Source organism: Salmo salar, chromosome ssa13 (genome assembly GCF_905237065.1).
Source record: "Salmo salar chromosome ssa13, Ssal_v3.1, whole genome shotgun sequence".
In the NCBI taxonomy this organism is placed as follows: Eukaryota; Metazoa; Chordata; class Actinopteri; order Salmoniformes; family Salmonidae; genus Salmo; species Salmo salar.
Genome location: NC_059454.1, coordinates 46,652,747 through 46,666,194, shown reverse-complemented (window position 1 = coordinate 46,666,194; position 13,448 = coordinate 46,652,747). Strand labels below are relative to the sequence as shown.

General features: G+C 41.1%; 1 pseudogene; it reads left to right on the top strand.

Annotated features, from left to right (window-relative positions):
• LOC106567298 (serine/threonine-protein kinase mTOR-like) overlaps window positions 1-9,690 on the top strand; it is a 153,861-nt pseudogene extending 144,171 nt beyond the window's left edge.
• Window positions 9,691-13,448: the final 3,758 nt, after the last annotated feature.

The window sequence follows — 13,448 nt, the reverse complement described above, 5'->3', positions numbered from 1 at the left end:
CATACCAGCCCTTAGCTGTTGACACAAGCTTGCCAAGGCTCTTCAGATTAATCGGACCTTGATGCAACCCTCGGCCCGTATTCATGAAATGTATCACAGTATGAGTGTTGATCTAGAATTATTTGGCTTCTAAATAATTATGAATAAGATGGGGACTTGATCCTAGATCAGCACTCCTACTCTGAGAGACTTTGTGAAAACAAGCCCTAGAGCCTAGGCCGTATTCTGCTGACGATCCATCTTGTGACCAAGCCTGTCTCTCTCTCTCCCTCCATCCCTCTCTAGGTGCTTCCTGGGGCTAGGTGAGTGGCAGCTGTCTGCAGGGCATCAACGATAGCACCATCCCCAAAGAGCTGCAATACTACAGCCAATCCACGAAGCACGACTGCAACTGATACAAGGTCAGTCACCTCCCTCACCTTTCACCTCTAACCCCTGTCACTCCCATCAGGCATTAATGTTGAGCACCTCATGTTAAGTCCTCCATTTACAGTGGTTCCTCCTTAAACAGTTGTGGCACACCTTGCGGGCTGCATTCTGTGGCACGTCATTTAATTGTGAGCCATTTTTTCTGTTAATCCAAGTGCTAGTTTTACCACCAGAGGGCATCTTTGAGAAGCATTCGATAATCTTCCATATTGCAGGCAAGCGGGAGACCGGGGTTCAATTCCCCGACCAGGAGGAAGGAGTAGGCTGTCCTTGTAATAAGAATTTGTTCTTAACTGATTCCATATGTGTTATTTCATAGTTGTGATGTCTTCACTATTATTCTACAATGTATAAAATAGTAATAATATAGAAAAATCCTGGAATGAGTACGTATGTCCAAACTTTTGACTGGTACTTGCTTAATTAATTTGATTAATATTATGGTGTTTCTATTCCATGAAAAACGAAAAAAAATTCAGACCGTTTTACTCTGAGCGCACACTGGACATACAGTGAGGGAAAAAAGTATTTGATCCCCTACTGATTTTGTACGTTTGCCCACTGACAAAGAAATGATCAGTCTATAATTTTAATGGTAGGTTTATTTGAACAGTGAGAGACAGAATAACAACAAAAAAATCCAGAAAAACACATGTCAAAAATGTTATAAATTGATTTGCATTTTAATGAGGGAAATAAGTATTTGACCCCTCTGCAAAACATGACTTAGTACTTGGTTGCAAAACCCTTGTTGGCAATCACAGAGGTCAGACGCTTCTTGTTGTTGGCCAGCAGGTTTGCACACATCTCAGGAGGGATTTTGTCCCACTCCTCTTTGCAGATCTTCTCCAAGTCATTAAGGTTTCGAGGCTGACGTTTGGCAACTCGAACCTTCAGCTCCCTCCATAGATTTTCTATGGGATTAAGGTCTGGAGACTGGCTAGGCCACTCCAGGACCTTAATTTGCTTCTTCTTGAGCCACTCCTTTGTTGCCTTGGCTGTGTGTTTTGGGTCATTGTCATGCTGGAATACCCATCCACGACCCATTTCAATGCCCTGGCTGAGGGAAGGAGGTTCTCACCCAAGATTTGATGGTACATGGCCCTGTCCATCGTCCCTTTGATGCGGTGAAGTTGTCCTGTCCCCTTAGCAGAAAAACACCCCCAAAGCATAATGTTTCCACCTCCATGTTTGACGGTGGGGAAGGTGTTCTAATGGTCATAGGCAGCATTCCTCCTCCTCCAAACACGGCGAGTTGAGTTGATGCCAATGAGCTCCATTTTGGTCTCATCTGACCACAACACTTTCACCCAGTTGTCCTCTGAATCATTCAGATGTTCATTGGCAAACTTCAGATGGGCATGAATATGTTTTCTTGAGCAGGACGACCTTGCGGGCGCTGCAGGATTTCAGTCCTTCACGGCGTAGTGTGTTACCAATTGTTTTCTTGGTGACTATGGTCCCAGCTGCCTTGAGATCATTGACAAGATCCTCCCATGTAGTTCTGGGCTGATTCCTCACCGTTCTCATGATCATTGCAACTCCACGAGGTGAGATCTTGCAGTGAGATTGACAGTTCTTTTGTGTTTCTTCCATTTGTGAATAATCGCGCCAACTGTTGTCACCTTCTCACCAAGCTGCTTGGCGATGGTCTTGTAGCCCATTCCAGCCATGTGTAGGTCTACAATCTTGTCCCTGACATCCTTGGAGAGCTCTTTGGTCTTGGCCATGGTGGAGAGTTTGGAATCTGATTGATTGATTGATTGATTGCTTCTGTGGACAGGTGTCTTTTATACAGGTAACAAACTGAGATTAGGAGCACTCCCTTTAAGAGTGTGCTCCTAATCTCAGCTCGTTACCTGTATAAAAGACACCTGGGAGCCAGAAATCTTTCTGATTGAGAGGGGGTCAAATACTTATTTCTCTCATTAAAATGCAAATCAATTTATAACATTTTAGACATGTGTTTTTCTGGATTTTTGTTGTTATTCTGTCTCTCACAGTTCAAATAAACCTACCATTTCAATTATAGACTGATCATTTCTTTGTCAGTGGGCAAACATACAAAATCAGCAGGGGATCAAATAATTTTTCCCTCACTGTAGGGCTGATTTGAGTGTTCTGGCCTTACAACGGCAGTCAAGCACACAAGCTAACGTTGGCTAGCTTGCTAGCTACTTCCAGACACAAATGGACCTCTGACCATTTTACTCACACTAAATTCATTATTCTGCACTCTGGTACACTCAGACAAGAGTGCTCTGAAATCGGAGTAGATAGCCAGAGCCAATTTATGAAAGCACCCGAATGTCCATTGAGAATGCACACAACTATACCATTTCTAAGCTAAGAATGACGGGAATTATCAAGTCAATAAACGTTGGGTAGTTAGATAGCCTATAGTTAATATACTGGCATGTTTGATGTATAACTACTAACATTAGGTAGCTAGCTGACATACCGGTACATACTGCTGTAAAGATATGCTATGTGGTTCGTAAGGACAGCGTAGCTAACAAATTGTCAGCCAACATAACGTGTAAGGTAACTTATTTGGAAAGTCGATAGCGCGCTCGATAGCGCTGGACTTCGGGCAAGAAGGTTGAGGTTTCAAAACCTGCTTCCTGCTTGTTTCATTTGAAGTCATGCACAATTATCAATTTATTATTTGGTTTATATTGCCCATTCATTGTCAGCTATTAGACTATTCTTTAGTACAGGTTGAATAGTCTATTGTTCAGCTCAGCTATTAGCCCTCCTCCCCAACTTGCAACAAATGGATGTCTTTTTGTCGAGAGCAAAACGTTTTTATTCTCAATCAAAAATAATTGTTCCGAAAGCAAAAACGAGGCTTCAAAGTAAAAAAAAAAAATGTTGCAATGAAATATTTTGTAATACAGCGCAAAACTTTATGCATTTTATTCACCAAAAAGATTTAGAGAACAAAAAATGCATTTGAAAACAAAACTAATTTTGCTATGAACCACCCTCTATTTTGCCCATTTTTTGAGTGTCAGTTTGGCTACAACCAATACTGCTCTGCTCAGCCTTTCTTTTCGACACAAAGGAAGTCATAGCGGACACCTGCGAAGGACTGTGTGATGATGGCATCTCAGGTAAGCAGCACTGGGCGTTCTTCTGTCCAACTTCTAACGTTACATAGCTAGTAGTTAGCTCCTACGATTCAGTGTCGGTTCATAACATTCTACAATATTACATAGATACATAGATACATACATACATACAACATGATGCTGCCACCCCTGTGCTTCACAGTTGGGATGATGCTCTTCGGCTTGAAAGCCTCACCCTTTTTCTTCCAAATATAGCGATGGTCATTACGGCCAAACTGTTCTATTTTTGTTTCATCAGACCAGAGGATATTTCTCCAAAAAGTACTATCTTTGTCCCCATGTGCAGTTGCAAACTGTAGTCTGGCTTTTTCATGGCAGTTTTGGAGCAGTGTCTTCTTCCTTGCTGAGCGGCCTTTCAGGTTATATTGATATAGGACTCGTTTTACTGTGGATATAAATACTTTTGTACCTGTTATCTTCAGCATCTTCACAAGGTCCTTTGCTGTTGTTCTGGGATTGATTTGCACCTTTCGCACCAAAGTACGTTCATCTCTAGGAGACAGAATGCGTCTCCTTCCTGAGCGGTATGACGGCTGCGTGGTCCCATGGTGTTTATACTTGTGTACTTTTGTTTGTACAGATGAACGTGGTACCTTCAGACGTTTGGAAATTGCTCCCAAGGATGAACCAGACTTGTGGAGATCTACAATGTTTTTTCTGAGGTCTTGGCTGATTTCTTTTGATTTTCCCATGATGTCAAGCAAAGAGGCACTGAGTTTGAAGGTAGGCCTTGAAGTACATCCACAGGTACACCTCCTATTGACACAAATGATGTCAATTAGCCTAACAGAAGCTTCTAAAGCCATAACATAATTTTCTGGAATTTTCCAAGCTGTTTAAAGGCACAGTCAACTTAGTGTATGTAAACTTCTGACCCATTGGAATTGTGATACAATGAATTATAAGTGAAATAATCTGTCTGTAAACAATTGTTGGAAAAATGACTTGTGTCATGCACAAAGAAGATGTCCTAAACGACTTGCCAAAACTATAGTTTTTATACAAGAAATTTGTGGAGTGGTTGAAAAACAAGTTTTAATGACTCCAACCTAAGTGTATGTAAACTTCCGACTTCAATTGTATGATAAATCATGCAATTATTATTCTCAAACTAACCAAAAACATATAGCTACGAACGCCTGTTCTCGCCATTTTCAGTTGAATTAATCTAACTTTCTTTCATGGCAACCCATAAGCAGGCCATGTTGTAATGCCCTGGCCATAGAGAGGGTTTTTTGTTCTCTATTTTTGGTTAGGCCAGGGTGTGACATGGGTGGGCGTTCTAGGTTTCTTTTTCTATGTTGGTGGTTTTCTTTGTTTCGGCCGTGTATGGCTCTCAATCAGGAACAGGTGTAGATCGTTGTTGCTGATTGGGAGTCATACATAGGCAGCCTGCTTTTCCTTTGGGGTTTGTGGGTGAATGTTTTCTGTTTAGAGTTTGTTCCTGACAGAACTGTTGCTGGTCGTTCTTTTGGTTTATTTTTTGTATAGTGTTAATTCGGTCATTTAAACCTTTCAAGATGAACACATCCTCTGCTACCCTGCTGAAGACAGCTTCGCTGTCGAAACGTTGGTTATTAAATTTTTGCATCTGAGCTCTTAGAGTGTGCGGCTTTCCTTTATTTTTTATTCCCACATCCTCCGCTGCACCTTGGTCTCATTTCAACGACAGCCGTTACACATGTCCTATTTGTTTCATAGTCGATATATAATCATATTTCATGACAGTGTAACGGTTAGCTTTTTTTACAGAAGGATGAAAGAACATAATATGTCTGTCAGGGAATGCTATTCTGATATGTCAGATGAAGAGTTAGACCAGAAAGTCAGGGCCATTAAGGCAAGGATGCCCCATGCGGGCATCTCTCTATCCATCTGTCTTTCGTCTGCAGGTATGTTTTGATGTGAGAGGAAGCCAGTCCCGCCAATGCCACCTCACCCGCTCTTAAGATAACCTTCAGGCCGGCTAGGAGCCTGGTTAGGAGACATCACAAGAGACACTGTAATTGTGATGAACTGAGAGAATATTAGGGTAGCATTGGAATTCATTAATCATATGCTGTCTTCCCTGCTCCTCTGTTCTTACCTCTTTCCCTTTCTGTCTTCTACACCTCTCTCCCAACTCCTCTTTCTTCCTCTTTTTTTTATAATGCACACCATATGTGCATTGAAGTACAGATTGAACTTGTATTTATAATATTATCACAAATATAATCTTTTTAATGCATGTATTATGTATTTATAACACCTGAATAATGAACTTTCAATAAAGCGTTTCACATTCTCCACTGGTTGAAATTAAGTATCTCATTGGAATACTACACCTATCCAGTGTCATCTGATCAATGCAGATGAAGGGAGTTAGACATGCACAGTTTTTTTCCTGTATATATGAATTACAAATCAGGCTTTACTTAAATCATATTGCTAGTCTATTGCATAGTTACAATGTGTAATCATTGATGTCCCAGGAGCAGGAGTGGTAAACACTGTTGAAGTGTATAATTGTAATACATACATGCAGACACCGCATCATTCAAAGAATGGAGTTTGATACACCTGGTATTGGATATGATTGAAAAACAATGTCTCAGAGATTCATACCTGAACTGCAACTTATTTGCCAAGGAGGAGTACATGATCAGTGAATATATTCAATGTACAGGCTACAATGTGGGGGAACTCATACGTGGTAATAACTACAGTACATGTATATAGGACTTGCATCCATGGCACAATAAAGTTATTATATTCTACTCAATCCATAGGCTTCATTAATGCATTAATTCATTAATTCATTAAATCCGAACTAATTTGACAGACCTGTGTGTAACTTCAAACGTTGCCTAAATCACATGTTGATGTCAATGAGAGACAAGGAGAGAATTTGAGTTGAAGGACAAGTGAGGCTGGTGTGACAACTTGATATCCCACCAAAAAAGAAAGAGTGACAGAAAAAACCTATTGTGCAAGCAGTAGATTAAGCTTTCCCTCCGCTCTGTTGACAACAAATTGGTTGTTTGTTTGTGGTAAGATAATTCAGATAATTCAGACAAATCTATTAATTTCAAAGGGAGCAATTTAGGTCTTCTGTCTATGAATTAATTCCTTAATGAATTCAAAGTACAATCAATCACAATTCTTTCTCTCCTTCATTCTCCCTGTTGCTTGGCAAGCACAGGACCTCTCCAAGACGTTACTTCTCTATGTGGTTCCTGCTGTCCAGGATTTCTTCCACTCCATTTCCCTCTCCAGGGGGAACACCTCCCAGGACACCCTCAGGTGAGTCTCCACACGGGGCCAGGGCCAGTAGTCACAAAAAATTATTAGAGTAGGAGTGCTGATCTAGGATCATTCTTCTCTTTTAGATCAAAATTAATAAGATTATAAGGATGGGGGAGACCTGAACCTAGATCAGCACTCCTCCTCTGAGATGCCCAGAACTCTGAAAGCCCAAACAGACAACATTGATAGACCCCGAATTGAAATATGTTGAGAGGGAGCCCTCTGGTGGCAGAGAGAATAATTTGTGTTGCTTCATGGACTTGATGCCTTGGTGTCGATTTGCTTTGGTTTGAATGTGTGTTGAAATTCAGCTTTTCAGGGAAACGTTTTTGTTGTGTGTGAACCTGTAAATAAATATACAATGGACACAAGATGTGATGCTCCATGTTTACTTTCTCCAGGGTGCTGACCCTCTGGTTTGACTATGGGCACTGGCCTGAAGTCAACAAGACACTGGTGAAGGGCATCAACACCATTCAGATGGACACCTGGATCTCACATGCTCATTTTCAATTTGCTTTTATTGTTATGTCCATTGTGATAAAAGTACTAGAAACTGAATTATTCCCATGGGCAAGGTTGGTTTTGGGCCATGAATCATCCATAACAGTCATTCAACAAAGTCGTATAGGACAATAACAGAATAGGAAAGCCACATTGCATTTCCAAGGGGGGGATAACTATGTCATGTCTCCCTCTTGCCCCCTCGCCCATAGGTGATTGCCCACATTGATGCTCCCCGCGCTCTTGTGGGCCGCCTCATCCACCAGCTGCACACTGACATTATACAGTAACACCCCCAGGTAACGATTGACATACTGCTGCTGGAGCTAGGTAGCCTTGGTTGGAAGCCTATTTCTGCTTTCTTTCCAACTTCATTAAATGATCGTGCCATGTTCTATCTCTCCCTCTTTTCATCTAGTCTTTGAGCTATCCTTTGACCGTGGCCTCCAAGTTTACCACCACTGCCCGCCACAACGCTGCTAACAGGATCTTCGAAAACATGTGTGAGAGCTGCAACACCCTGGTCCAGCAACCCATCATGGTATGTGATGCTCGTCAGTGCACAATATTCCACCTCATAGTACAGCTATATATAGTACCAGTCAAAAGTTTGTACACAGCTACTCATTCCAGGGTTTTTCATTATGTTTTACTATTTTCTACATTGTAAAATAATAGTGAAGACATCAAAACTATTAAATAACACATATGGAATCATGTAGTGACCAAAGAAGTGTTAAACAAATCTAAATATATTTGAGATTTTAGATTCTTCAAAGTAGCCACCCTTTGCCTTGATGACAGCTTTGCACACTCTTGGCATTCTCTCAACCAGCTTCATGAGGAATGCTTTTCCAACAGTCCCACATATGCTGAGCACTTGTTGGCTGTTTTTCCTTCACTCTGCGGTCCAACTCATACCAAACCATCTCAATATGGTTGAGATGGGTGATTGTGGAGGCCAGGTCATCTGATGCAGCACTCCATCACTCTCCTTCTTGGTCAAATAGCCCTTACACAGCCTGGAGGTGTGTTTTGGGTCATTGTCCTGTTGAAAAACAAATGATAGTCCCACTAAGCGCAAACCCACATGAAGCTAACGCTCCACACTTTTCTGGTCTGGTATGTTCATTCTCAACTCATCCCTTATACTCTCTGGTAAAAAGGGGGTGTTTCCGTCATGCTGATATGCTCTCTGAGCTCCCTCAGGCATGGCTACTTACTGGTGCAAAGCATCATCAAAAACGATGATCTCGTTAGAAAACTAAAATGACATTCCTACCTTAACAAAAATAGTTTCATCACTTTTAATCACATAGACAACATATTGGATGGGAACTTGACAGATAACAGTTACAGTATTTGATTTATACAGTTTTTAATAACATCACAAAATGAAAAGCAATAAGACATTAGTTTTATACCTCTCCTCATTGAGCATTTCCCACATTCGGATGTTAGAAATATTGTTTAAAAGTTCACTTTTTGGACGTTAGAGTTGTCGGCTGACGAACGTCTTCTGGGGAGAAAGACATTCCGATTTCAATACTAGAGAGCCAGAGAGTCCTCTGCTGCATAAAATATACCACCAGTGTGTGGAGGAGTCAAAGAGCGGCACAGCACCCACCTCCCCTCTTCAGTGGGTGAGAGAGGGCCTGGTAATTTGTCAACCAGTGCCAAGATGATCTGAGCCACTGGATTCTCAAGTGTAGTCATGACACATCTACATTTCAGCCAAAAAAACATTCAAACAAAAAGTGAACAATGACCCAGCTACCAATTGAACTCTTTCTTTTGTGATCCACAGCCAACACCAACTGAAACAAATGATCCAGGACCAGAACGGACTCTGCTGGAGAATCAGTCGGTGAGTGTGAAACAAGATGGCCATTTTGTGCCACTAACAACATTTTGACTGTATCCGACTAAATTTATCTTTCTGTACTGCGTTTGTTGTCCACTGCAAAAGCACTGGAGGGATTGACATTGGCAAGACTACACAATAGAAACCAGGAACCACATGCCTGAATCCATGAGTCTTTGGCTCAAGTCAAAACTGTAAAAATGTATTAGTTAAGGCTAACATTCTTAGTAGTATCTATGGTACTTTTGTTTGTTAAAACAAGTTAACAAGCTAAGTGGCATGCTATTGTAAGTTGGAGCTTCTACTGTATAGCTTTCTCTTTCCTCAACGAAGGGTTGTGGAGGATATTAGTATGTGGAAGTACTATCTTTCCTTGTTGTTGGCCCAAATGTTGCCTCAATGTTGGCACTAAGTCATCACTCTGTGTTCCTTTCCCATCAGTTGGAGATGGCACTGTGTAGCCTGAGGCCCTGAACAAAAAGGCTATCTGGATTATCAACAGAGTACAAGACAAACAGGCTGGTAAAGTCTTTCACTACACATGTAATTATAAATGCTATCATATGCTATCATATGCTAGGATACGCTAGTACAGGGGTATTCAACTCTTACCCTACGAGGTTCTGAGCCTGCTAGTTTTCTGTTCTACCTGGTCATTAATTGCATACACTTGGTGTCCCAGGTCTAAATGGGAAAAGTGGGAAGTGGCTTATTTTATGCACTTCATGGGATAATCAAAAGAAATCAGCCAAGACCTCAGAAAAAAAATTGTAGACCTCCACAAGTCTGGTTCATCCTTGGGAGCAATTTCCAAACGCCTGAAGGTACCACGTTCATCTGTACAAACAATAGTAGGTAAGTATAAACACCATGGGACCACGCAGCCATCATACCGCTCAGGAAGGAGACGCATTGTCTCCTAGAGATGAACGTGCTTTGGTGCAAAAAGTGCAAATCAATCCCAGAACAACAGCAAAGGACCTTGTGAAGATGTTGGAGGAACAGGTACAAAAGTATCTATATCCACAGTAAAACGAGTCCTATATCGACATAACCTGAAAGGCCGCTCAGCAAGGAAGAAGCCACTGCTCCAAAACCGCCATAAAAAAGCCACACTACGGTTTGCAACTGCACATGGGGACAAAGATGGTACTTTTTGGAGAAATGTTCTCTGGTCTGATGAAACAAAAATAGAACTGTTTGGCCATAATGACCATTGTTATGTTTGGAGGAAAAAAGGGGAGGTTTGCAAGCTGAAGAACACCATCCCCCCTTCACGGGGTTGGCAGCATCATGTTGTTGGGTGCTTTGCTGCAGGAGGGACTGGTGCACTTCACAAAATAGATGGCATCGTAAGGAAAGAATATTATGTGGATATATTGAAGCAACATCTCAAAACATCAGTCAGGAAGTTAAAGCTTGGTCGCAAATGGGTGTTCCAAATGGACAATGACCCCAAGCATACTTCCAACGTTGTGGCAAATTGGCTTAAGGACAACAAAGTCAAGGTATTGGAGAGGCCATCACAAAGCCCTGACCTCAATCCTATAGAACATTTGTGGGAAGAACTGAGAAAGCGTGTGCGAGCAAGGAGGCCTACAAACCTGACTCAGTTACACCAGCTCTGTCAGGAGGAATGGGCCAAAATTCACCCAACTTATTGGGGGAAGCTTGTGGAATACTACCCATAACGAGTGTACGTAAACTTCTGACCCACTGGGAATGTGATGAAATAAATAAATCATTCTCTCTACTATTATTCTGACATTTCACATTCTTAAAATAAAGTGGTGATCCTAACTGACCTAAGACAGGGAATTTCTACTAGGATTAAATGTCAGGAATTGTGAAAAACTGGGTTTAAATGTGTTTGGCTAAGGTGTATGTAAACTTCCGACTTCAACTGTTTGTCTCCTCCTCTGTGTTGTTCCCTGTAGTAGCATTGTTTGTTGTGTTTATGTCCAGACTCTGTTCCTCATCCGTTGCATGTTAAATGGTTCAGTCCCTGTACCTGTTTCTCATCTCCTGCGTTGGGCCTTACATGAACAGTGGTGACCCATCATTCAGGGCAGGTGGGGCAGAGCCATGTCAAAGCAAAAACCAAGCCATGAGGTCGAAGGAATTGTCTGTAGAGCTCCGAGACAGGATTGTGTCGAAGTACAGATCTGGGGAAGGGTACCAAAAAATGTGAACAGTATTGATGGTCCCCAAGAACACAGTGGCCTTCATCATTCTTAAATGGAAGAAGTTTGGAACCACCAAGAGTCTTCCTTAAGCTGGCCACCCAGCCAAATTGAGAAATCTGTGGAGAATTTTCACCTTTATTTAACCAGATAGGCTAGTTGAGAACAAGTTCTCATTTGCACCTGCGACCTGGCCAAGATAAAGCATAGCAATTCAACACATACAACAACACAGAGTTACACATGTAATAAACAAAACATACAGTCAATAATACAGTAGAAAAAAGAAAACAAAAAGTATATATACAGTGAGTGCAAATGAGGTAAGATAAGGGAGACAAGGCAATAATTAGGCCATGGTGGCGAAGTAGTTACAATATAGCAATTAAACACTGGAATGGTAGATGTGCAGAAGATGAATGTGCAAGTAGAGATACTGGGGTGCAAAGGAGCAAGATAAATAAAATAAATACAGTAAGGGGATGAGGTAGATAGATGGGCTATGTACAGGTGCAGTGATCTGTGAGCTGCTCTGACAGCTGGTGCTTAAAACCTGTTGGGGCTAGGGGGCAGTATTGAGAATTTTGAAAATAATATGTGCCCATTTTTAACTGCCTCCTACACCAACTCAGAAGCTAGGATATGCATATTATTAACAGATTTGGATAGAAAACACTCTGAATTTTCTAAAACTGTTTGAATGGTGTCTGTAAGTATAACATAACTCATATGGCAGTCAAAACCCTGAGACAAATTCTGACAGGAAGTGGATACCTGATGTGTTGAATTACTTTTAAGCCTATGCCATTGAAACACACGGGGACTTATTAATCATTGAGCACTTCCTACGCCATCCACTAGATGTCACCAGTCTTTACAAAGTGGTTTGAGTCTTCTACTGTGAAAACTGACCGAACAATATTGAATATTATTGAAGTTCTGATCGAAAAAGGCCCTAATAATTTATGCTATACAACGTTTGACATGTTTGAACGAACGTAAATATTTTTTTTTCCCTCTTTGGTGAAGACAAGTCCGGCGGCCGACGTTCATGTTAAATTATTTTCTCAACATCAACGCCATTGTAAAATGCTGTTTTTGGATATAAATATGAACTTGATATAACAAAAAATATGTTTTGTCTAACATAATGTCCTAGGAGTGTCATCTGATGAAGATTGTCAAAGGTTAGTGCATAATTTTAGCTGGTTTTCTGCTTTTGGTGACGCCTGTCTTTGCATTGACAAAATATTACACACAGCTATTTTCAATGTACTGTCCTAACATAATCTAACTTTATGCTTTCGCCGTAAAGCCTTTTTGACATTGGACAACGTGGTTAGATTAAGGAGATGTTTATCTTTCAAAGGGTGTAACATAGTTGTATGTTTGAGAAATTTGAATTATGACATTTAATTGTTTTCAAATTTTGCACTCTTGATATTTCACCTGCTGTTGATAGGGTGTACCAGGGGTGGGACGAATTGGCTTAGGGGGTGACCAGTGAGATATACCTGCTGGAGCGCGTGCTACGAGTGGGTGCTGCTATGGTGACCAGTGAGCTGAGATAAGGCGGGGCTTTACCTAGCAGAGACTTGTAGATAACCTGTAGCCAGTGGGTTTGGCGGCTAAAGATACAAAATCCTTTAGGGAAAATACAAAATCCTTTAGGGACCCCCAACAGTTTTAATTTCGATGTCTGAGTCCACTTGTTTTCTTTAGAAACAATTACAATAGCCACAAAATCAAAAAATGCATGCATTTTTGTCAGGCAGGATCATACACCACTGCATGACAGCAGTGCTGCATTTCGGCCTATTATATCTGTTTATTTACAGGTCTATATTTCCAAAATGCTTAAGATATCCTAATGTTGCTTGTTTCTGTATATAGGGCAGACAATTGACCACTTGTATTTCACATTTTTGCAATGTCAGAGCTTGCATTATTGGGTTACACAAGCTTATGTTGCCCACCCCCCTTCGAGCCAGGCATTCTTCTGCACTGTTTGAGTTAATAGTGTGTCACAATATCTATACATTTAACCAC